Source organism: Octodon degus, unplaced genomic scaffold (genome assembly GCF_000260255.1).
Source record: "Octodon degus isolate 3935 unplaced genomic scaffold, OctDeg1.0 scaffold00061, whole genome shotgun sequence".
Lineage (NCBI taxonomy): Eukaryota > Metazoa > Chordata > Mammalia > Rodentia > Octodontidae > Octodon > Octodon degus.
Window position 1 is genome coordinate 5818609 of NW_004524637.1, and position 22291 is coordinate 5840899.

At 40.4% G+C, this 22291-nt stretch overlaps 1 protein-coding gene across 1 annotated transcript in view; it reads left to right on the forward strand.

Annotated features, from left to right (window-relative positions):
• The first annotated feature begins 7842 nt into the window (after positions 1-7842).
• Positions 7843-22291, forward strand: part of Mei4 (meiotic double-stranded break formation protein 4) — a 201324-nt gene continuing 186875 nt past the window's right edge. The window contains exon 1 of the mRNA XM_023718659.1: positions 7843-7909. The gene's annotated coding sequence lies outside the window, so the exon portion shown is untranslated. The remainder of the gene's footprint in view (positions 7910-22291) is intronic.

A 22291-nucleotide genomic window follows, 5' to 3' on the forward strand; every position in this document is an offset into this window, starting at 1 on the left:
GAATGCTCATCTCATTTTTACAGTGATACTACAGCAGTCACATTCTTACAGATTTGGAAAGTGATACTTGCAATAGGGGACAAAAGTAGCTCTTGAGTGGAAGCATCTGATTCTAGATGCTGCAGTTTTACCCTTAGGGACAAACAATTTAGGATAAAGTTACAGGATCTTAGTAACTCTTAACTTGTGCAGAAGAATGAACAGTTAACTGGACTGCAGATGAGAATCTTAAAGCTAGAGGGGTCTGGGGAGATAGCCCAGTAACATTAGTGCTTGCCTCGCAAGTGTAGGGTCCTGAGTTCAATCCCCGGTACCACAAAACACAAAACAAACAAAAAAACTTAAAGGCAGATTAGATTTCAAGAAAAGCATTACCATTCCCATGAAGCATTTCTATCTCATCAGCTGTGTTCTGACATGAGTAAGAATCAGTTCAACTGAAAACAAAACACATGAATCCTTAATATCACAACTATCTTCTACCAACCTCTTTAGGAATTTGTTACTATTTTCATAAAAATGCCTTAATTTTCTTAACCTTATATGAGTAACAGTATTTTTATTCCAAGTATTTTAAATGAAAATTGGATGCTTTAAAAGAAATCTTATGTGGAGTGACAACTTGAAATATTAGTATTTCCACAAGTTTGCTTAGAAAAGTGGTTTCCTGAACATTCTTGCTCCTTAATTCTACAGTACATGCATAAGTATTTCAATTAGTATCTTCCTATTTTTATTCTTCTTGCCTGAAGAAATTCTGAGGTAAAGCTATATGAAGAGAACACAGCCCAACTGATGTACCATGTCTCTCAAATCTAGTAAAAATGATAAAAAAATCCCAGGGACTCCATTTAATACACAAGACACAAAAATCTCTATGAAGTGTTGGGACAGAAATAAATTATAAATAAAGTTTTGCTTCATCCAAATAAGTTTTCATACTGCTGCTGCATCTGTTTCATTATCATGCCCTATAAAGCCAAGAATCAAACAAAAGGGATTTGCTTGAGGATAGATTTGAAAGCAAAAGCAAGAAAAGGATGAAGACAATATTCTTCTGATGAGTTTACCACCAAGGCAAACACTTACCTCCAGCTGGGATTTGAAAATTTGTTTATTTGAAGTAGGCATTAGGGTAAAAAACACTGCTCAAAAGAGTAACATTTCCAAAAGATAATCAAATAGTGAAATCACTGAGAACAAAGAGCTTTAGTTATCTCAATCTGCAGTATCAGACACTCAGTTAACTTATAAAATGAATCATTATTTGGGAACAATAGCTACTGATTTTTAGCTTAAGGAGATGAGACAGGTATTAGAACAAGGAAGAATACTGTAATTTCTGATGAGCATGAAAGGGCCCAATGATCCTTTCACAATAAATAATTGCACATAACATTTCCAGCTGGGAATTGAGTAGTAAGTAAGGAAAATGAAAATTCAGGTATCATTAAGCTACCAGCACAGATCAGCTGATTTTGATAACATATCACGAGAATGTGGATTAAAAAATATTTGTTTTCATTTCAAATCAGCAATTAAACATTATCAAGGGAAACTTTCTGATGTTCAGCTAGGTCCAGCAGATCCCATGAGGCTGTAATCTGGGACTGGGCACTTCTCCAAATCACCAATCATTCTCCTTGTTTACTGTTTCTTCTTCGGCAAAAGCCCTCCACATCTGAGTGTGATATTCACCTGCTAGTTTTCATGCCCCTCACTAGTAACCACCACCAACACTGAAGCTACATTCTCATGCTTATTCACACCATTGTGTTCTCAAAGAAACTGGAATGTTTTAGGGGAAATTCCTTCATTGCTTTCTAAGTGTTTGGAATGGAAACTCACAGGTGTGCAATCAGCATTCTAGCATGGGTCGTGAAGAAACTAACACAGGGGTTTTCAGTTTTTTCCAAGGACTTACAGCACAACATTTTCATGCTGTAATTCTAGAAACAACTATGGTAGTCAGATTTTTGCAAATAACATACTAGATAATTAATAACTAGATTCAAAAATTGATTTAATAACTAGATTTGAAAATAACTAGACTGAAATTGAGTGTACCTATGTCCACACAAAATCAGCATTGTACATTTATGGATTTTGTTTTAAACAAACAAAAGGGAAATATAGTTTCAGATGAGAATCAAGAGACTTCATACCATTTTCTAATTGACAATTTGTTTAGAAGAGTAGAGATGCCCAAGACTTTCTTACTCTTTTTGTGCCCTCATAATATACATTTCAAAGTTCCATTTAAAAATTATCTACAGTTCAACTTTTGTTTTTAACAGTTTGGGGTACCACTAGTATCAGTTTGTGTTGTTTTTTTTTTCTTCTGTTTTTTTGTGACAGGGTCTTGCTATGTAGCTCTGGCTGGTATTGAACTTTCGATGATCTTCCTGCCTCAGCCACTCCTGTGATGGGATTACAGACATGCACCACCACACTTAGATTATCATTGCACACATACACATACACACACACACACACACACACACACACACACACCATGCAGCCAGAGGTTAGAGAATGTAAAAAAAAAAAATTGTAATGCATTAAAGTTTTAAGCACGTTTTTCTGTTTCATTTTCTGTTTGTTAAACATTTATTTGGGTAGAAACCTCAGCCAAAGCATCTCATTTCAGTTGCAAACCTGGTATTTGAAGAAAAACAAGTAACAGTATCTATTGTTTATTGATGCCTCATTGTCTCAGTTACTTTTTACTCCTTGCTGGGACAAATATCTGACACTCAAAATGAAGGAAGGAAAGGTTTATTTAGGTCAGAATTTGTGGAGGTTTGTTATGATTTGTGTCAAGGTGTCCCCCCAAAGCCTCATGTAAATTATGGGGCAGAGGCAGCTGGAGGAGCAACAAGTAGCCTGAGACGCGGGGCCAGAGGACCAGGGTGGTGCCCGAGGAGCGGGGCCAGAGGACGGGGCTGGACCAGAGGGACAGGGGCAGAGGACCAGGGCGGGGCCCGAGGGGTGGGGCTAGGGAGGCCTGAAACATTAACCTGGCTAGCCTGTGCTTTCTTAGAGATGTGGGGAGGGTCATCCTGGACATGGCAGCGCCCCAGCCTTTCCTCCACTGTCTTGAAACTTCCAGTAACTGTGAGCTAAATAAACTGTGAGCTTTCCTTCCCTCATTTTGAGTGTCAGGTATTTGTCCCAGCAACAAGAGAAGAGTAAGACAAGGTTTTAGCCTATACTCAGCTGACCCCCCGCCCCCAGCACCATGGCATATGGCAGAGAGCAGCAGTTGATGACAGCAGAAAACAGCAAAGAGCAAAGGGAAGGGCAGCAGTTGTCTCTTCTAGTCAGCCTTTCTCCCATCCTTATATTATAAACAAGCTACCCTGGCAGTTGGGGTGTAGAACTCACACGATGTCTGTGCCCTCCTCTGACACAGGATGAGACTGTTTACAAACTAAGAATCCTGGCTCTCTGCTGAGTCACTTAATCAAACTTCTAAACTTCTCAGGCTGACAAAGTGACTCAATCAGTACACTCACTCTTTTCTAAAACTGATTTAAAGAGCAGTAGACAAAGACAAGAATTGACTGGCTTCATGTGTGTGCTAGGGTGAAGTGATGAAGTTTACACACTTCTAGGAAACACAGAGTAGAGTGGAAGTCTTGGCCCCACAATTAGCAAGCAAAATGTTCCTGGATGAGTAGATCTGAGTCTGTTTCTTCACTGTAAAATAAAGATTAAAAACATAGTACTTGCCTCATAAAAGTTTTGTGATAATTGAGGCACTCTATGATTACCTTAGTGTGTTTAGTTTTTGGTAGTTGTCATACTTTATATCTAGATGTCCCCTCAAAGTCACTTATGCCCACAGATGGGGTTTCTGAGGGTGACTGAATCACAGGGGTGAGATACCCAACAGTGGACAAACAAGTTTATAGCTAAAAGTGATGTGCAGGGTGAAGTCTTGTTGGAGAAGGTGGATCACTGGGGCTGTTCCTGGGAGAATGCATCTCCATCCACCCTTCAGCCCTCTCTCTCTGCTTCCTCTCTACCGTGCCATGAGCTGATTCTCCTCTGCCATGCCTAGCTTCTGGGAGCCAGCTGATCATGGACTGAAACCTCTACAAACTGTGAGCCAAAATAAACCTTCTCTCCGTTACGTTGTGAGTGTCAGGCATTTTGTTCCAGGGATGCGAAAATAACTATTACAGATTTTGGTACCACAGAAATGCCATCATTCCTATGGCGCTGCCTGTGATTTAGAAGCCTTTGGATCTGGCTTTCAGGAGGAGTCTGGAGTGGTTTGGAGATGCCGGATAGAGCAGAGTCCTAGAATATTGTGGGCCAGGTTTCAAGGGAGATTCTGTTTGGAGATAAGACCAGAAAGTTGACAGTACTGCATCTGGCAAAAACCAGGCTCAAGAGATTTCAGTTGGGAAGGACTCCACCAGCAGTTGGTCTCCCAGCTACATGTGTTATGCTCTGAGATTAATGGTGGTAAACTAATTAATCTGGCAGGCAAAATTTCAAGACATCTAAACATTCAGGCTGTGAAATGGGTACTGCTGGGGGGCTTTAAGCCAGCTACACATTGAGAGTCAAGAGCAAATGGCTCAGCAGAATGATCTAAAAGGTTTTGAATTTGGCCAGAAAGGAAGCTCTGGTAAAGCTGGGACCTGCAAAGGTGCAGCAAAACAGAGTCTGGTTGCTGAAAGGATTGGCTTTAAAAAGAAGCAAAGTACCGTAGAATAGGACAATGGTGAAAATGGCTCGAGTATGTGAGGAACCATTAAGCTCTCATTCAAAGGTTTAAAACTGAAAAAGTGAAGACTCTGGTTTGAGAATCAAGGCCCCGAATACTGTGGCACAGAATGCAGCCAGTGTAGTGAGTGGGAAGCGACTCCCTGTGATTCTGCTGCAGATGTTCAGATATCCAGGTACTGAGAGCCCTCTGCAACCAGCAGCAAGATACAAAAAGCCTCAGCTACTGCTTGAGCTGGCAGCAGACCTTGACATCAGCCACATGATGCTTGTGTTAGGTGCATGCAGAATGCAAGAGTTATGGGAGGGAGCATTAAGCCTCTGGGAGGCTTCTACCCTGATTTCAGAAGATGACCTTAGGAGCCAGGCAGTGTATTTCTCAGAGGATAACGTGTGAGGTTGTGTGATTAACATAGACAATGTAGTGGTGAACCTGGGATGTTAGCAAAGCCAAATATGGAAATTATCAAGGTAAAGGTGCAAGGGATAAGCAAAGGTGGTCCAGGAGAGAAGCCCTGAAGGCTACAAACACCAAGGCAATGGTAAAGGGATGGGGTTGCCCATGCCCTTTGAAATTCATGTTTTGTCACAGACTGCCCTAGGTGCTGGAGGTGGACCTACTCTTTATTTGTTTTTTTTTTTTTGGATCTCCTTATTTATACCTTTTGGAATAGGAATGTTTATCCCATTCCATCATTTGTTCGAGCTATTTATCATTTCTATGGCAGCTCACAGCTAAAAGTTTGTTCTAAATCTCAGGAAGACTTAGGACTTGGATTTTTCAGCAAGTCTGAAACAATTAGGACTTTTGCAACTCTTAAGAGGTAGACTAAATACATTTTGTACAGGGTTGTAAAAAGGCTGTTTTGGAGGTCAGGGCTGGACTGCTACAGTTTATATTTAGATGTCTTCTCAAAGTCTCACAGACTGACAGGTGGACCTTGTGGGAGGTTACTGGATCATGGAGCATGGTATGATACCCATCAATGGATGAGTTTATAAGTAAATGTGATGCCGTGAGGTGAAGTATGGTTGGAGAAGGAGGGTCACAAAGGGCATTGCCTGGAAGGGTGTGTCTCCCTCCCTCCTGCCTTGATCCCTCTCTCTGCTTTCTCTCTGCCATGCCATGAGCTGATGGTTCTCTGATTTGGTCCTCTACCAAGCTATCCTGTCTTAAGAGCCAGGAAACTATGGACTGAAACCCCCATGAACTATGAGCCAAAGTAAACCTTTCTTCCTTTAAATTATGGATGTTAGTTATTTTGTTCCACAAATGGCAAAGTAACTACAGGTTAGGCAGTAGTTTTTATGATCATGATTCTTGGTGGCAAAATTTTGCTCTGTTATTAGGGTAAAAGATCATGGAAGGCAGGGCTTTTCTTATGTCTTATCACCTAATAAAATAAGTATTTCCTAAGCTGTTGAATTTAACAAAGAGCCAGTTTTCTGTGTTATCCTAGATATTATTATGGAATTTCTCTTTTGCAATAAAACAGTTCAGTACTGTCTTCATTACTTTATAACTTTTTAAAAGCAAATATCTTTTACATGAAAGCATGATTTTGTAAGAAATTCTATTCTCAGGCTCCATTTGAATCCTTAGCATTTAAATGTTATGGTCAACAAAGAGATGAAAGACTTTAAAAACACATTTCTGTATTTTCAACTCTATTCTTCATAAACATCTTTGGAAAACAATTTAGTCACATACCACATAGTAGCTAGACCAGAACATTATTAGAGAAGTACTTTCTTAAAAGAACAAAACTAAGTATGTTAAGATATCCAGAATTCATTCATGTATTCAACATATATTGCTATATATTTCACACAAAAAAATGAGGGAGTTTAGAAGCTTGTACATTTTTGAGTTATTTTTCAGTATATACTTCTTTAAAATCCAGGACCACTAAGTTTCTACAAGTTTAGAGAAAACTGTTAATTACCCAGATTAACCTAGGTAAAGTTAGAAGAGGAAGGACTTTTTTAAAACAACTTTTAAGTTTTCTCATAGGATTTTAGAAATCCTATGAGAAACTTAAATTTTAGTGATTGTACTCTATCTCAAGGGTTGTACATCATTTGTTTTAGTTATCAGACTGCAATACTGAGGGCAATAATCATGCCTCTACCAGCGTCTGGCAAGTCACTGGTGTTTAATTCGATTCCTTTAATGAATGAATGAGTGTAGCAGAAAACACTTCACACAGGCAGTGAGACAAGGCCAATCTGCCACATTTCCGCGGGATTGACTGAAAATCATGGTATCTTTGAGAGACGAACTACGATGACTGGACTTCAAATGTCTCACACAAGAACGGCAAATATTATAATCCATTCCTTTAGTGGTCATTAATCTGCAGTTCAAGATAATTCGATACTGGTTTACCTGAAATTCATGCCTGCACGATTAACGAAAGCGGCTATCCATGACTTCTTCAATGCGCAGACGGTTGCAGCCAGCCTACTTGACATTTTCAAGAAAGTTACAAAAGCTCGGGTGCAGTCGGACGTCCTAATAGTTTCATCCAGCTGGTAAAATCTGCTGCGGGGCTGCGCACTTCTGCAAAGGACTTCTGCGCTGCGGCGGAGCAGCCGGCGGGAGGATGGCGGGCGGCGCTGGCTCCCCGAGGCGCGCGGACATGAGGCCTCCCCTGCCGCCTCACAGGCCGCACCGTCAGGAAAGCACTGCGCAAAACAGCGGACGGCCATCGCGCATCTGCCAGGCCTGCACGCCTGCACCGAAACGGGCCGCCTCACACCCAGGCGCCCAACCGTGGCGCCTGCTGAAAGCATGGCGAGCCTCCCGCGCGGTCTCACAGGGCGGCAGAGAACTTCCGCCTGCGGGCCAGCGCTCGCTTCCCACCAAGCGTCGCCAAGCGGCTCTGTCGGTGCATGCGCGGCTCTGTTGGCGCATGCGCGGCTCTGTCGGCTCATGCGCGGCTCTCTGGGGCGCATGCGCCATCGCTGTCCGCCGGCCCGCCCGCGCGGGGGCGCCCTGTGAGTGGCGCCCGCGTCCCTTTCCGCTCCTCCCCGCCGCCAGCTGCCCAGCGCCCTCCTCATGCCCCGCCCCAGCCCGGGCTCGCCTGAGGCCTGCGCCACCGTCACTCTGGGCCTGAAGCGCGTGCGGCCTCCTGGATCCTCCGAGCAGCCGCGCGGGGCTTGCTGGGTAGGTGCTGCGCAGGGCGAGACGCGCTCGGGTCTGCGAGGTCCGCGCGGGCGGCCTGCGGGCCAGCGCCAGGCGGCCCTGGGTGCGGAGCCAAGGCCCTGCCGGATAGGCCAGCGGGGCGCTGGACGCTGCTGGCTGCACCCTCGGGACAGGGGGTGGGCTAGAAAGGGCGAGGAGGGGCGGCGGCTCCGCGGAACACGAGGCGGGCGCCCTGGGCTGCGGGAGAGCGAGGTGAGGAGCTGCGGAGTCGGACGGCCCCCAGCCTCCAGGCCAGGAGCCGCGAAGGCCCGAGTGCTCCCTCCAGCAGTCTTGGGGAGTAGGCGCGCAGCCAGCCGTGAGGTAGCGCATGTAGTTCGGAGAACACAGTGGCCTGGACTCCGCGTGGGCGGGGGGTGGTTTTCCCCAGCAGTGCTTGTACACACATTGATCAATTTTTTTTTTTTTTTTAAATTTTGGTATCGACATTGTATTTGCCAGGCAGGCTCTGATACTGCTGATCTCTCTTCCCAGCTTGATCACTCGTTTGTGTAGCTAATATCCCACTGAAAATTGGGGGATGTACAGTGTATCATGTGACTAGTGACGCTGAGCGACTTGGCATAGATCTGTGCCCAGTGACTGCCCAATCCACTGTTCCACTTATTTTTATAAAGTGGAGGACTTACTGCTTCAGAAATATTTTAAATCAAAAACAACGTGAAAGATATAATTTTGGGCTGGTCTGATGAGCTCAGCGATCAAAAGCACCTGCTTAGGCAGAGCGCAGCAGCCAGGGGTTTGATCCTCAGCAAGGCCGGACCAGCATGCAGGGCGTGCTGAGATGGCCATTGAGACTGGGTGTAGTGGGGGTGAACCTGTAATCCCAGCATTAGGAGGCTGAAAACAGAAGAATCACTACGAGTTCAATCTATGTAGTGAGACCCTGTGGACCTTGCCCTAAGTACAGAAGAAAAAAAAATTAAAAAAGATGTAATTGGGATGACATTTAAGGCAGGGTAGTTCCACAAGTGACAGGGCCACAAGACCAGAAGTGACCTAATTCAGATGCAAAATTTAGGAATGGAGTTCAGGGGCACAAATACTGATTCTGAGTAATTTTTCTTTTTTAAAATTTTGTTACTGTTTTTGTATAGGGAGTTCAACTCACAACCTTGCACTTGCCAGGCAGGCACTATGCTGCCAAGCTATATCTCTAGTCCCTGAGTATGAGTTTTTTTTTAATTCTTTTTTTTATTAATAAAGTTGGAACACGGGTGCTTGGAATCAGCTTTGCAAAAACAAGTGTTTTGGAGGCTCCAGAAAGCTTGGACAATGTTGTCATACACTGCGCTGTATTTTTAGCATGTATATGGAAATTAGAAGTTCAGTATATTGCAGTAAAATCTGAAAGTTATTTTAGCTTTTTTAAAAAATTTATGTGTGTGTGTGTGTGTATGTGTGTGGCCAGCTCAGCCCACCAGGGGGTGGGGCTGGCTGGCATGTGGTGCTGGGGGATTGAACCGCGGTCCCTGTGCTTCAAAGCTTGTTCTAAGTAGGTATTTTAGACCACTGAGCCATCTCACCAGCCCTATTTTAGCTTTTTAATTGGACTTATTTTTGTGTCATGTGTACATAAAATTCTGCCATATGAAAGTGCTTGAAAGCAGAAATCAGAGGTACAATCTGAGTCAGCTGAATTAGACCAACTCACTTTGTAGTATTATTGAGGTAAACATGCATATGACTGCATGGTGAAGAAGATTACAGGGAGCTAAGAGGTCAGTTAGAAGTTTGAGTAGGTGTATAGGCAAGGTGTGCTAATGGTTTGAAAGGACATGGCCACAGTTTTAGATCTGCTCTATGAAGTTTATCAAGAGGATAGTGCTGCTGAAGTGAGAGCAGTAGAAGTCAGTGCAGAGGAAGACATAGTCAGTGCAGAGGAAGCAGATAGTTGGTGGAAAAGATACCAGGGCTTGGTAGGCAAACAGTGCATACTGTATGTACAGTGTGCATGATCTATAAGGACAGGATGGGAGTGCCTGTTATAATTAGCCACAGATCACAGAATAACCACAGTTCTGTTTTTAATGTGCCATCAGAGAACCTAGATTCTATCATATATTTTTCCTTTTGTTGTATTTGTCACCTAATATTTGTATAGGGGCTCATCAATGTTAAGTCACATAGATTTTTTCTCTGAACCGTTATAATGAAATTATTGGAGTGTAATTACCACCAAAGGATGTATGTCAAATAAATAAGTAATCATCCAGCTAAAATTGTGATAACTGATATGAAGGCAAGAGTGTGGAATGTTAAAGGCACCTACTTAAAAGGGAGCAGATGTAGCCTGCAGGTATTTTCAAAGATTAAGATGTATCTAGTCAAAATCTATAAGTGTTTTCTCTTTTTAGCAAGTTAGCTGTAATTCTCCAGTGATCCCACCTCTGATCCAATCACCAGTCTCATTCCTTGTTATTGTTGAACTTGATCTCCCCTTTCTTAAGCATTTCAAATGTATTTTACCAGTGGGTTGGGTAGTAAGTTGGAAAAACTTTCTATAGCCAAGACTTTGCAAGGATCTTTCTCAAGACTATTTGCTGCATTATGGTAACTAAATGTGAACTAAATGTACATTTAAGTTTATTCATGCATGTAGTTACCTTTAAGCAGAGAAAAGAGTTGGGGACTGGCAAATCTATGGTCAGCCACAGCCATCTCAGACCTAGCCTCTTAACATCCTTAAATATATTCACAGCAAACACAAGTTCTGTCAATTCTCATCAGGTGATGTGGTAATAGCTAATGAAAGCTAGTCTTTTCTTTTTTTCTTTCATTTAAAATTTTATGTTCTCAGGGTCAAGCAACCAGGAAATAAGCATCCACTCCTGAATCTGCGGGGAAGGAAGGTACTATCACGTTTGCATTTATATAGCACTACAATGTTCAATAAGTCCTTTTACAATCAGTTTTATTGTTCAGTTTAAAAGATAGCCTAAAATCACCTCTGTTGAAATGTGTTTTGTATGATTCAGAGCTCTTTTCTTAAAAATGGGTCTTCTATGATGTACAACTTTAAAATCAATCAAGAATAAATGGAATATAAAACAGTGTTATCTGAAGAGAATAAGCTATTAATAAAAACTTTTTGTTACTTGTGCTAACAATGAAGGAGAATAGAAACAAACAGAAATCACAGTAGTAGAAATACAGCCTGCCTTAAGATACAGTTTGTAAGTGGGGCAATCAGGGATGTTAAAAAACAATCGGTGTCTTTTAATAGACCATCCTTAAAGTATTATTTTTTAGGCAAAATTTTCTGTGAAGTGAAAAGAGTATTTCCAGGTTTGTGGGCCATAGTATTTATATTAGAACTACTCACCTGTGACATTCTAGTGCAAATGCAGAGTTCAATGAATGAGCATGGGTTTTTCAATACAGCCTGGTTTATAGAGGGATGATACCCTAATTTGACTGGTAGGTCATAGCTTACTCACCTATTTCAGTATCTCTGAGATTCTGTAGTGAACAGGAAGTGGTACAGATTAGAATGATTGATAAAAACTCCATGAGGACAGTGATGGATTTATCTTTTTTTTCTTGTTTGCGATACTGGGGATTGAACTCAGGACCCTGCACTTGCCATGCAGGTGTTTATTCTACCGAGCTATCTCCCTGGCCCAGTGATTGATTTATCATGTTGACTGTTGTATGTTGTATTTTCATGTCTAGCACAGCACCTGACAGGTAAGGAGTGAAACACAACTCCTGAAGGAATAAATGAATAGCGAGGGTGTCTGACAGAAAATTGCTAAACGTAAGCTAGACAATTCTGTGTTCAGATTTCTTGGTTCTGTAATAAAAAAACTACCATTTTAGGTGGAGCAGACAGTGCATTTATTACTTAGTTTAAAGAACAAAGGCAGGGAAGATATCTGAAGATTGATAAAAATAATACTGAGAAGTTGTGAGCCTCTACCACGAAACATTCAAATTAATACTCCCTGGAAGGGAACTTTTGGAGTATCTTGGTCTCTCTTACTCTGGAGCCTTCATTGTCTTAGTATTGTGTAACTTTGTTAATGTCTGTGCTATACTGTCTCTTCCTCCTTTGTCTTTGGATACTTTCCAAGTTCTGCTCAACCTGCAGGTTCTTGTGGCCTCCCAGCCTTAAGACTGGGTCACAACACCAATTTGAGTCTACTTCTCATTGTTGGCTCTGGCTCCCTCTCCCTGTCCTCCTTTTTTCCCTCCCTCCTGTCTCTTTTCATTCCTTTCCTCCTTCCCTCTCAGGGATTTTATAAATCATCTTAAGTTAGTTTGTAAGTGTATAATTTTGCCAGTGTTTGTAATGAAAGTCCAATTTAGTTTATAACAAACCTACACATCTGTCAGCTTCTTTAATTTTTCTTTCTGATTTTTTTTCAGTGAATTCATTCCCTACTTTAATTTTGATTAGATTGCTTTCACCAAGGCAAAACTCTGGAAACAAATACTTTTAGAATTAATGTGTGTTATTTTCAGATGAATGAATAGAAGGAACACAATCCACTAGAAAGTAATTTTGATTGTTGTAGAGAGATTTTACTTTCTTAATCTTGAACGTAGTTGTTGGAAAATATATTGTTTATTAATTTCTTTCCCCACATCTTCCTTTATTCATGATTATCTCCTACAAGATTGAAAAAACTATACTTGTCATTCTTCTGAAGTTCTTCTAAAGTTCTTCCACATAGGTCTTCTGATAGCTAGTTATTTATGATTCTTTCCTTTCTCTTTTATTACTTACAGTGATATTAGGAAAAGCTGCTTTATCTTCTAAACCATTTGTATACTCATCGAAAGTTTCATTATTTGTGCCTTAGTATCTATTTTATTTATTTTCTGATTTTTCTGTCCTTTGTTCCTCAGATTAAAAACTTGTGAGAAAAGGAGGATTTTTGTCTCTCTTACTTGGCATACAACATCATTGGTGCTCAATATTTTCTGATAGATTGTTAAGTTTGTTATTATAACCTATCTTTTTTAACCTTATGCAGAATTTTATGTGACTGAGAGACTTTGCTCTCTAAAAATTTATTTTATAGTTATATTTTCTAAATAGTACACTGCTATAAAAATAGTTTGGTTTTAATTTAAAAACTGCCCACTATCCATAAGTCATCAATTTGTTTGTTGGTTACTAGGCAATATTTTAACTATGTAACAAACAGGATTTATAAATTACATATATTTCTAAAATATTCTTTTTGGCACCAATAGTTCTTCAAAACCAAAACTGTGTTTCTAAAAATATATGTGAGTGCAAGTACTGACAGCATAATTGCAGACAGCAAAGGAAGTAGCAATTTTAACTCCAAGACTCTGGGTCTTTCATACTAGATTGCTACTGTACAAATCTTTAGTGATAAATAATAAACAGTTTGTCTTTTCTAAAACACAACTAGAGGAAGGAACAGTTTCAAGCTACATGACTGGCAGCTGAATTCTTAATTATCAGTATGCTGACCTCATTTTTTTTATCACTCATTGATAAAATTAAAGAACTAAGGAAACAACTTCAAAGAGTGATTCATACAATCTACATTGTTTTATACATTGTGAACTTCCCTGTGATTTTAGTGCTTATTTCTGATTGGGAAACTTTACTTCATTGACCTGACATTGCAGTCATGTTCCAGCCTTTCCCCACCAGCCCTGTCATTTTGCAACCTGGCAGGAGGTCCTATCACTTAGCCAATGCTTCTCAGAGCTTCTGTATTCTTTGGGAAAACTTCTGTGTTCAGGCCTAGCTGTCCTTCGAGCCCTTCCAGTCTGTTTCCCTAACCTCCTTTCGCATTACTACTCAGCATAGTATTCTTCTTGAAACACCACTTTGCTTATTCTGCTTCTATTTTCTGATGTGCTGGCATCCATTGCAGGAAGTTTAGACATTGCTTACTGATTCTTAGGCCCTCCATTTGCCTGGGCTATTCCATTTGCTCTCTGAAGCACCATAACTTTAGTCAAGGACATTGTGCATGCTCCCGTGATTGTGCTCTTACTGCTGCCTGCTCAGTGCAACCCTTTGGTACTTTTGTTGCACTCTGAGACTCCCGCTTCAGAAGCTGAGGTCTGTGCCAAGGTCTTTCCTCACATACCTCTTTCCTTGGGCCCTGGAGAGAGGTTTAGTTTGATCCATGCTCATGTGTGGCTTTGGGATGGCTGGACCAGGACTGTGTTACAGCCACCCATGCTTTCAAGTGGCTTGAGCATGGCGATGAGTTCACTGAGCCCTGTTAGAGTTCATTGTGATCATGTGTTGGCTTAACTAGGGTCATCTCCTCAGCAACTTTGTAAATTGGGAACTCTTTTGACTCCAATTTTACAGATGAGGAAAGAGGTATAGAGAGGTCACATAATTTCTATTCAAGGTGGTACATCTAGTAGGAAGGAGCTACAAAACCTGAATCTTGAAACTATTCCTATGCAAATCTTATCCTTTAGATATAACATCAGAATGGTTCAGATGGGGATTTTAGGAAATACTCTGCCTCATTGCTTTGGGAACACTTAAGGAAGGTAAACTTTCTATAAGTGTTCTTGAAGTTAGCATGCCTATAGATCTGTGTATACACGTGGGGTGAGTGCGTGCACATGTGTGTGTGTTATGCATTTACTGCTCTGATTGTAGACTGAGAGTGTCACCAAGGCAGGAGATACAGGATGACCATGGGCAGGTGCACCAGGACCTCAGTTTTAGCAAGGGGCAGTGCTATTCAGGTTATCATACTAGGAACCTTTTCAAGCTCTTACTATGCTAAGCACTATGTTCATTCCTCTATAAGGATTATTTAATTTAATCCCCACAACACTGAGGTAGTTTCTGTTTGCCTCATTTTTCAAATAAGCAAATAGGCTTACAAAGGTCAAGTAAATAAAGTCTTTTAAGTGTTAGAGCCTAGATTTTTTTTTCAGTACTAAGGCTCAAATCCAGGACCTCAAAAGGCACTAGATGAGTGCTTCAAAACTGCGCTATATTCCCAGGGCTTATAATGTTTTCATTATGAGATAGGGTCTGTCTAAATTGCCCATACTACCTTAGATTTTGCAAACCTCTTCCTCAGCCTTCTGAATGACTGTAATTATAGGTATGGGCTGCCATAACCAGCTGGAGCCTGGATGTTGACCATGCTGTTAAACTTTACTGCTGGAACTTTGGAATGTCCCTTGACAGTTCCTGGGTGCTTGTACTCACAGACTTGGGACTGGAAAAGACATTAGTCAGTTTGTGTAGCTTTCACATCATTGCTGAAATCTGTCCTCATCTCAGGCAGATGATCATTCAGGTTTTGCTTGAGTAACTCTAGTAATTGGAATTTCATAACTGTAAAGAATGGTGTATTCCTTTTTTGGAAGCTTCTATCTTTAGATATCTTATTCATCTATTTATTGGAAATTTGTCTCCCTGTAATTTCCATATGCTCATATAGTTCTGCTTTCTGGAGCAAAACATTGAACAGCTTTCTTTTTCCTTTGTTTAGCTGGCAGCCTTTTAAGTCCAAGGCTTCTCTCACCATGCAGTTCAGAGACCCCTCTACCTTACCATTCCCTTTCTCACAATTCAATCTGATTGATTGTTTCTGACAGACTATGCTGTGCAGATATGAGTGTGGCACCAAGGCAGTGGATGCAGTGGAAGGACTTTGGGAATGAGTTAGAACACCTGGATTCAGATCTCAGCACTGTGGTCCTCAAGTGACAGGGGCGTAAGGGCTATTTGAAAGGACTGCCTTCTGCCAGGGTTAAACAAGATGGAGCTTGCAAAAGTGCCTGGTGTATCCCACCCCCTGCTCAGGCCTTTCACTTCCCTGTTCTCAGTCCTGCTTTTGCATGTTCTTCCAAATCGGCACAACTTCACTGTAGCATCTTTGCTAAAGGTCACTTGGTCACTGAAGTGTTTTCCACTCACAGTGTTTAAAATTGGAAACAGTCTTTTTTTTGGGGGGGAGGGGCGGAACCAGGGATTGAACTCAGGCCCTTGTGCTTGCCAGGGAAGCGCTTATTCCACTGAGCCATCTCCCCGGCCCTTTTTGTTTTTTTCTTTGAAACAGTCTTTTACCTTCTTTTTCTATTTTCCTTGTATTTGATCTTTGAACTGTGTCAAGCTCTGACTTTCCACTAGAATTAAAACTGTGTACTCAAGAATTGAACTGTTCTCATCACTGCTATTTTCTGATGACATAGCAGATGATCAATAAATACTTAACTATATTAATGAATTACAAATGAATATATTAATAGATTCAGGCAAATAGTGTGTTCGGCACCCATGGAAGGCTGTCATGAGATGTGGACTCCACATGGCTTGGCATCCCTACCCCTAGGGCACTGCTCCTCGCAGCTTTCACAGCTTTTCTCTTGGAGTCTTGCTTGCTGCCCATGGATTTGCTCTGCAGACATTCCACATTCTTACTCTCTCCAGTTCCTGGGGTCATTACTGCACTTCTGGCTTTATCCTTTCAGTTTCACCTACAGCCCTCTCAAGGGAAGACTGCCTTGCTTCCTAGTCTTCTGAAATACGGATGGAAGTCTCACTGACGTAATAACTCTTGCATTCTGCATACTTATAAGACTAGCACTACATAGGTGATGGCAAGGTCTCCTGCAAACTTGGGTAAATACTGCATAAATCTTCTTGAATCCTGGCTGGAAAGGTCTGAATGCATGTGTGGTTAAGCACTGTGAAACAAATCCTAGGAAATTGATTTGTTAGGTGGCCCATCTGAAGCAGGGTGTCCTAGGGCGCTCTTCTCAAAAGTCTTTTCCTTTTACACCCTTGAGCCTGGGAAGTGTGGTGTTACATAGATTGCTGAGATGTTGTCAAGATAGCTTTCCTGTTGTCCTGAGGCAAAGTACTTGGGTTCTTTCTAATGTTAATGTTTTAATCAAGCATACTCTTCTTGTCCTCACTTTGTAGGTGCTTCCTTTCTTGAAAAATTAAAAACTTTTCAAATGGGGAATATGCCACTGATTTTCAATATAAAACTCACTAAAGGCTGCCCATAGTGCCAATGCTGCAGCCTGAATGTTGGTCTGTCTTGAAATTTCCTCTGCCAAATTAATTAGTCCACTGCCCTCTTAGTCTTCCTCAAAGTCTCAGGATCTGTACAAAATGGACAAATGTTCTGCCAGAGCATAACACACATGCTGTCAAGCTTGTATACCAAAGACATTTCTTGGAAAACTCCTAGGTCTGGTCTTTAACATTTGCAATTTTATTTGCTTATGATCTCTTACTGATCATAACTGACAGCATTCTAGGGCTTCTCTAGCCAGCACCTCCAGATGTTAACTCTTTTGGCTGAGTAGAAAAGGTTACTGAACCACATGGTCCAGTAGTCACAGCAGTGAACCTCCTTGTTGTACCAGAATCTCTCTTGGTCATGTTTGTCATCACTGGGGCATAAGACCTGACCCCTGAGGGGTTTCATTTGGTCACAGTTTAAGAAGTTTTATTGCATGTTTTGCAGGCTGTAACACAGAAATAATCTGGTGAAGGAGCCAGGCAGAGGAAAGCTGCTAATGTCAGGGTATTTGCAAAGACAAGAGAGAAGAGAGAAGGGCAGTCAGGAAGTGAAAGTGAGGGAGATGCATCCAGGTCAGCCGTGGAATCTGCCTCTGACCAGCCTTTCCTCCTAATAGTAGCCTCAGTTAGTGAACTCATTAGGAGGTAATCTACTGAGGCATCCACAGCCCCACCAGTAACCTTCCAACAGCCCAGCCTCAGAGCACGTGAGGCTTGGGGGGAATGTTTTCAGGTAAATCATAACATAAGTTTATTATGCTTCATTTTCTCATGATTTGGGGTTATAACTTGGTGAGTAAATGCATACAGATTTTTATTTCAAACGAACAGCAAAGCATTCACTTTCCTTTTCATGTTCTCACTATAGCTTTTATCATCTCAATTTTGAATTAGCAGTGTATCTTTTAGCAGCCATTGAAAGTGATCACGACCCTGGAGACAGGCATGGTACTTATCTGTTTCCATGTTAATTAGGGTTTTGAGAATGATAAAGAGGAATGCATATGGCACTGGAGGTAGAAATGCTCCTATGTTTAGGGCCAGAGAGATGTCAGCTTCTCAGTTGATCTCCAAGCATTAGCAGAGTCTAGGAAACAGGGCAGTTCTTAGAACAACCTCAATTCATTTACATAGAGGGTTTTGTAAGATTATGATGCTAAGTTTTTTGCGACTACAGAATTTTTAGATTGAAGGCTCTTTTGTGAGTTAGTGCCATGCACATCGTCTTGGGTACTTTTCTCTCGTTGCTTTGACAAAGTAGCTAACACCCAAAATTAAGGAAGGAAAGGTTTGTTTAGCTCACAGTTTGTGGAGGCTTCAGTCCATACACAGCTGGCTCCAAGGCAAACTGACACATGGTACAGAGCAGCCTTTCACGGCAGTAGCAAAGAGCAAGAGAGTGAAGGGAATGGCAGCACATCAGGCAGCTAGTTAGCCTCTCTGGGATCTTATGGGATTCTTCCCATAATCCCATCATTGGATCAAGAAACAGTCACAAACTCCAGAAGCCTCCCTATGTGAGGCTTTGGGGGATGGACAGCTAAGCACAAACCACAACACACATTAAGATAATCTAAGGGCCAGCCAGATAGCTCAGCAGCCTAAAGCGCCGCCCACTTTGGCAGAGCACATGGGCCGGGCTTGCGAGCCCCGCGCCTGGGGCACGCTGAGATGGTGATTGAGACTGGGTGTGGTGGCGCGTGCCCCAGCACTTGGGAGGCTGAAAACAGGAGGATCTGTATGAGTCTGATCTATTTAGTAAGACCTGTAGATCCTGCCTTAAATGCATTAAAAAAAAAAAAAAAAGATAATCTAGTTTCTGGGTCTTAATACAAGAAAACAACTGAAGTCAGCAGAGAATCTGATTGTAACAGATGATTATCTATTGGCAGGTGGAATAAGGAAGAATTGACACCTAGCATAAAACTGTCTTGGGATATTGAGAAAAAGCAGATGTACTTTCCCTACTTCAGGGAGTTGACTTTAGACCTACACGTTATGAATGTGTGCTTTTTCTTGTTGAATGTTTGCATGTCTGCTCAGGCCAAATAATGTGTCAGCAGCTAGTCCTGTTTCATACTGCCTTCAGCCTAAACCCACAGAGTCATGTTTTGTCAGGGTGCCCAAAAATTCTCACAGCTGATTATTTATTATTTCTATTTTTCCTAAAATGTATTTTAATAACAAAGTGCCTTTCAGTAGAATGCTGTAACTGTTATGGCTAAACCCCAAAAAGTATTCCAGGTATTCTTAGCATGGTAGGAAATAATAAATTATTTGTTTACATTATCTTTTCAGTTGGAAAAGGGGAATATAGGTTTTAGAAAATTTGCATGTATGTTGGATATATGAAAATATTGGATATAATATTGAAATTAAAATTGTTTCACCAGGGATAAAACAAAAGTAAAAAATTTCTTTAGTATAGCAATCATAATAGAAGTTTTAAGTAGACAGCTAATGTTGCCTAGGAAGTAAATACTAGAGTACAGAGTTGACTAATTGTTTTTCTAGTTACATAAGAGTTTCATTTTTGTTTCAAACTTTCCACCTGGTGTCAAAGAAATTGTTCATTGTCATTATGCTAATAAAAACAAATAAAAAAACATGAGAAGTTATGTGGCCGAAAAAAGTTCCAAGACTCATTTATCTGCTCCAGATAAAATGTGGCACAATGGTTAATGTTACTATATATTAATGATGTTGCTATAGTTCTGGTATTCATAATGTTGCTTAACTCACTATGTTTCAGGTACTATCATGTGTTATTGTCAACTATGATTTTACCTTACCCTTTAACAGCATCTCATGACTTTGTTACTGGCATGGTTTTCATTTTGTTTTCTGTATTTTTGGCACAGGGTATCACAGCTCGTAGTGATCATCCTGTTTTAAGTCTCCTTGGTACTGGGATTGCAGGTGTGCACCACCATGCCTGGTTTTGGTGGCCTACTCAGCATGCCCATGGGCACAGCATATAATGGTGGTGCCGGGGCTTGAACTACAGTCCCTGCACTTGCCTCAGCAGGTGGCTAGTCCACTGAGCTATCTTGCCAGCCCATGATTTTCATTTTATGGATGAAGTAAAATGCATCATTTGCTTTGAATATTCATGTGACAAAAGGGACAGTTAGACTCACTTGTAGGACATCCTTTTGGAATTTTGTGGCTTAGTTCCTTGGCTGCCTAACTTTACTGATAATAAATCAGTTTGTTCAAAACTCTGTTAGAGTTGTGAGTAGTGGAAAGAAGAAAATGAGATAGCCTTGGTTACACCGATGAACTTAATTCTTCTACAAAGAAAAGATAGAAGCTGATGCTTGTTGATGAGAGACTGAATCACTGTTGCAGATAATGAGCTTTCTGTCAGAAGCAAAAGAAGGGAAAAGTAGCATGGGCTTCCCTGATCAGAGTGCTTTCCACCAGAGATGGACCTTGTGCTGGACTTTAAGTGCTACGTTAGTCTTTCCCACAAAAAGAATTGTCGTCTTTAGTGTTTAGGTTCTGATAAGAATTTTATGAATGGTACCATTAGTCTTATTTTATGTTTATAGGGATTTTTTAAACATTTAAAAAATAGTTCAAATATGTACATGCCTTTGATGTTGGAGTTCACTTATAAAAACAAGTAATTTATCTCTCATACCTTCTGAAAGAAAGAAGCGCATAGTATTAGTTTACTAATGTGACTTCTGTGTGTGTGTGTGTGTGTGTGTGTGTGTGTGTATTTTGAGGAGGAGTGTTTTAGGTGAAACTGAAAGGTGCTTTTCTGTTGCAAAAGACTGTAATGTTCTAAAACAGACAACTATATTTCTTGGTAGAATTTTAACTAAATGCTTCCTTTAAAAGTTGGGTTATGCTTGACTATATTACCTGTATATATTTGTTATTCAAGCTTCATTTTTAGGCCCTTATTTTAAATGTCTAAGTTCATTAATCTTTCCAACTGTAAATAATATAAAATACATATGTGTGTAACTTTTCTTTTTTAATTTAGGACAGAGTCTGCAGGGTCTGTAGGGCCTTACTATGTAAATCAGACTCATAGTGATTCTCCTGTGTTCAGCCTCCCAAGTGCTGGGATTATAGGAGCATGCCACCATGCCCACTCTCAGTCACCCTCTCAATGCACCCTGTGGGCAGCATAGCACAGCAGGCCTGGGATCCAACACAGGCCGCTGCACTCTGCCAAAGTAGGCACTTTAATTCGCTCAGCTATCGGGTCAGTCTTATATGTTATACTTTATGGCATATAAAATAGCAGAATGTATAATAGATAACATGGTACCCACTTTTCTGCTTTAAAAAGATGGATTTTTACAAGGCATAGTATATACTTTTCTTGTAATCCTACAGAGGTTTTAAATTTGGGTTGTATCACTTTGTACATTTCTTTGTACCTTTTTTTTTTTTTTTTACAAATGGGTATATTTCTAATCTATAAATATTTTATATAGTGTATCATTTGAGTTTCAGTAGCTTTTTACTTTTAAATACAAAAATGATTAATTTTGATGTCTATAATTCTAGTTTATTCATTTTTAAAAATATTTAATAGGTTTTTTTTTTGAACCAGAGATTGAACTCAGGTCCTTGCACTTGCCAGGGAAGAGCTTATTCCATTGAGCCATCTCCCCAGCCCCACTTAATAGTATTTGTGTTAATTTACCAAAGTACCAAATAAGCTATTGTTCTTTAGGTAGTTGTTTGGGTTATTTTTTAATTTGTTTTGCAGACAATAAAGGGATGAACAGTTTAAACAGATTTTTAGCATGCATTTATTTGAAAGTCTTCTATGTTTACATACTATTTTCTTTTTGTAAAGCACTTGACCAAATTTTTTTCTCACAAATTACTTTTTCATATTTTTACATTCTTTGAATATTATTTATATTCATACTTTTTTGAATATGTGTTTAAAATATCTTTACCTAAACTGTGACTTATCTTTTTTTCTATAGTGTCCTTGTTGATCAAAACATTATATATTAATGCAGTAAAACGTTATCATTTTCTCTTTATGTATGCCATATATTTTAGTTTTTATAAGTCTTTTATACTGAGGGAATAAAACCTAATTTAGGATAAGGCACAATGGCAGTCATCAAGAGAAAACAGGATGGGTATTGTTGAAAGAATTCTTAATTTAGATTTTTAGTACACTTGGGTATCATCTCAAAATCCAGCCATTTGTGGAATGTATATTCACCATTTTGGATAATAGAATGTTTTTGGAACTTTCACATCATGGAAGAAGGTGCTCAGCTTTTAGAAATAAGACCTCCTTTTGTCTTTTTTTTTTTTTTTTTTTTTTTTTTTTTTTTTTTTTTTTTTTT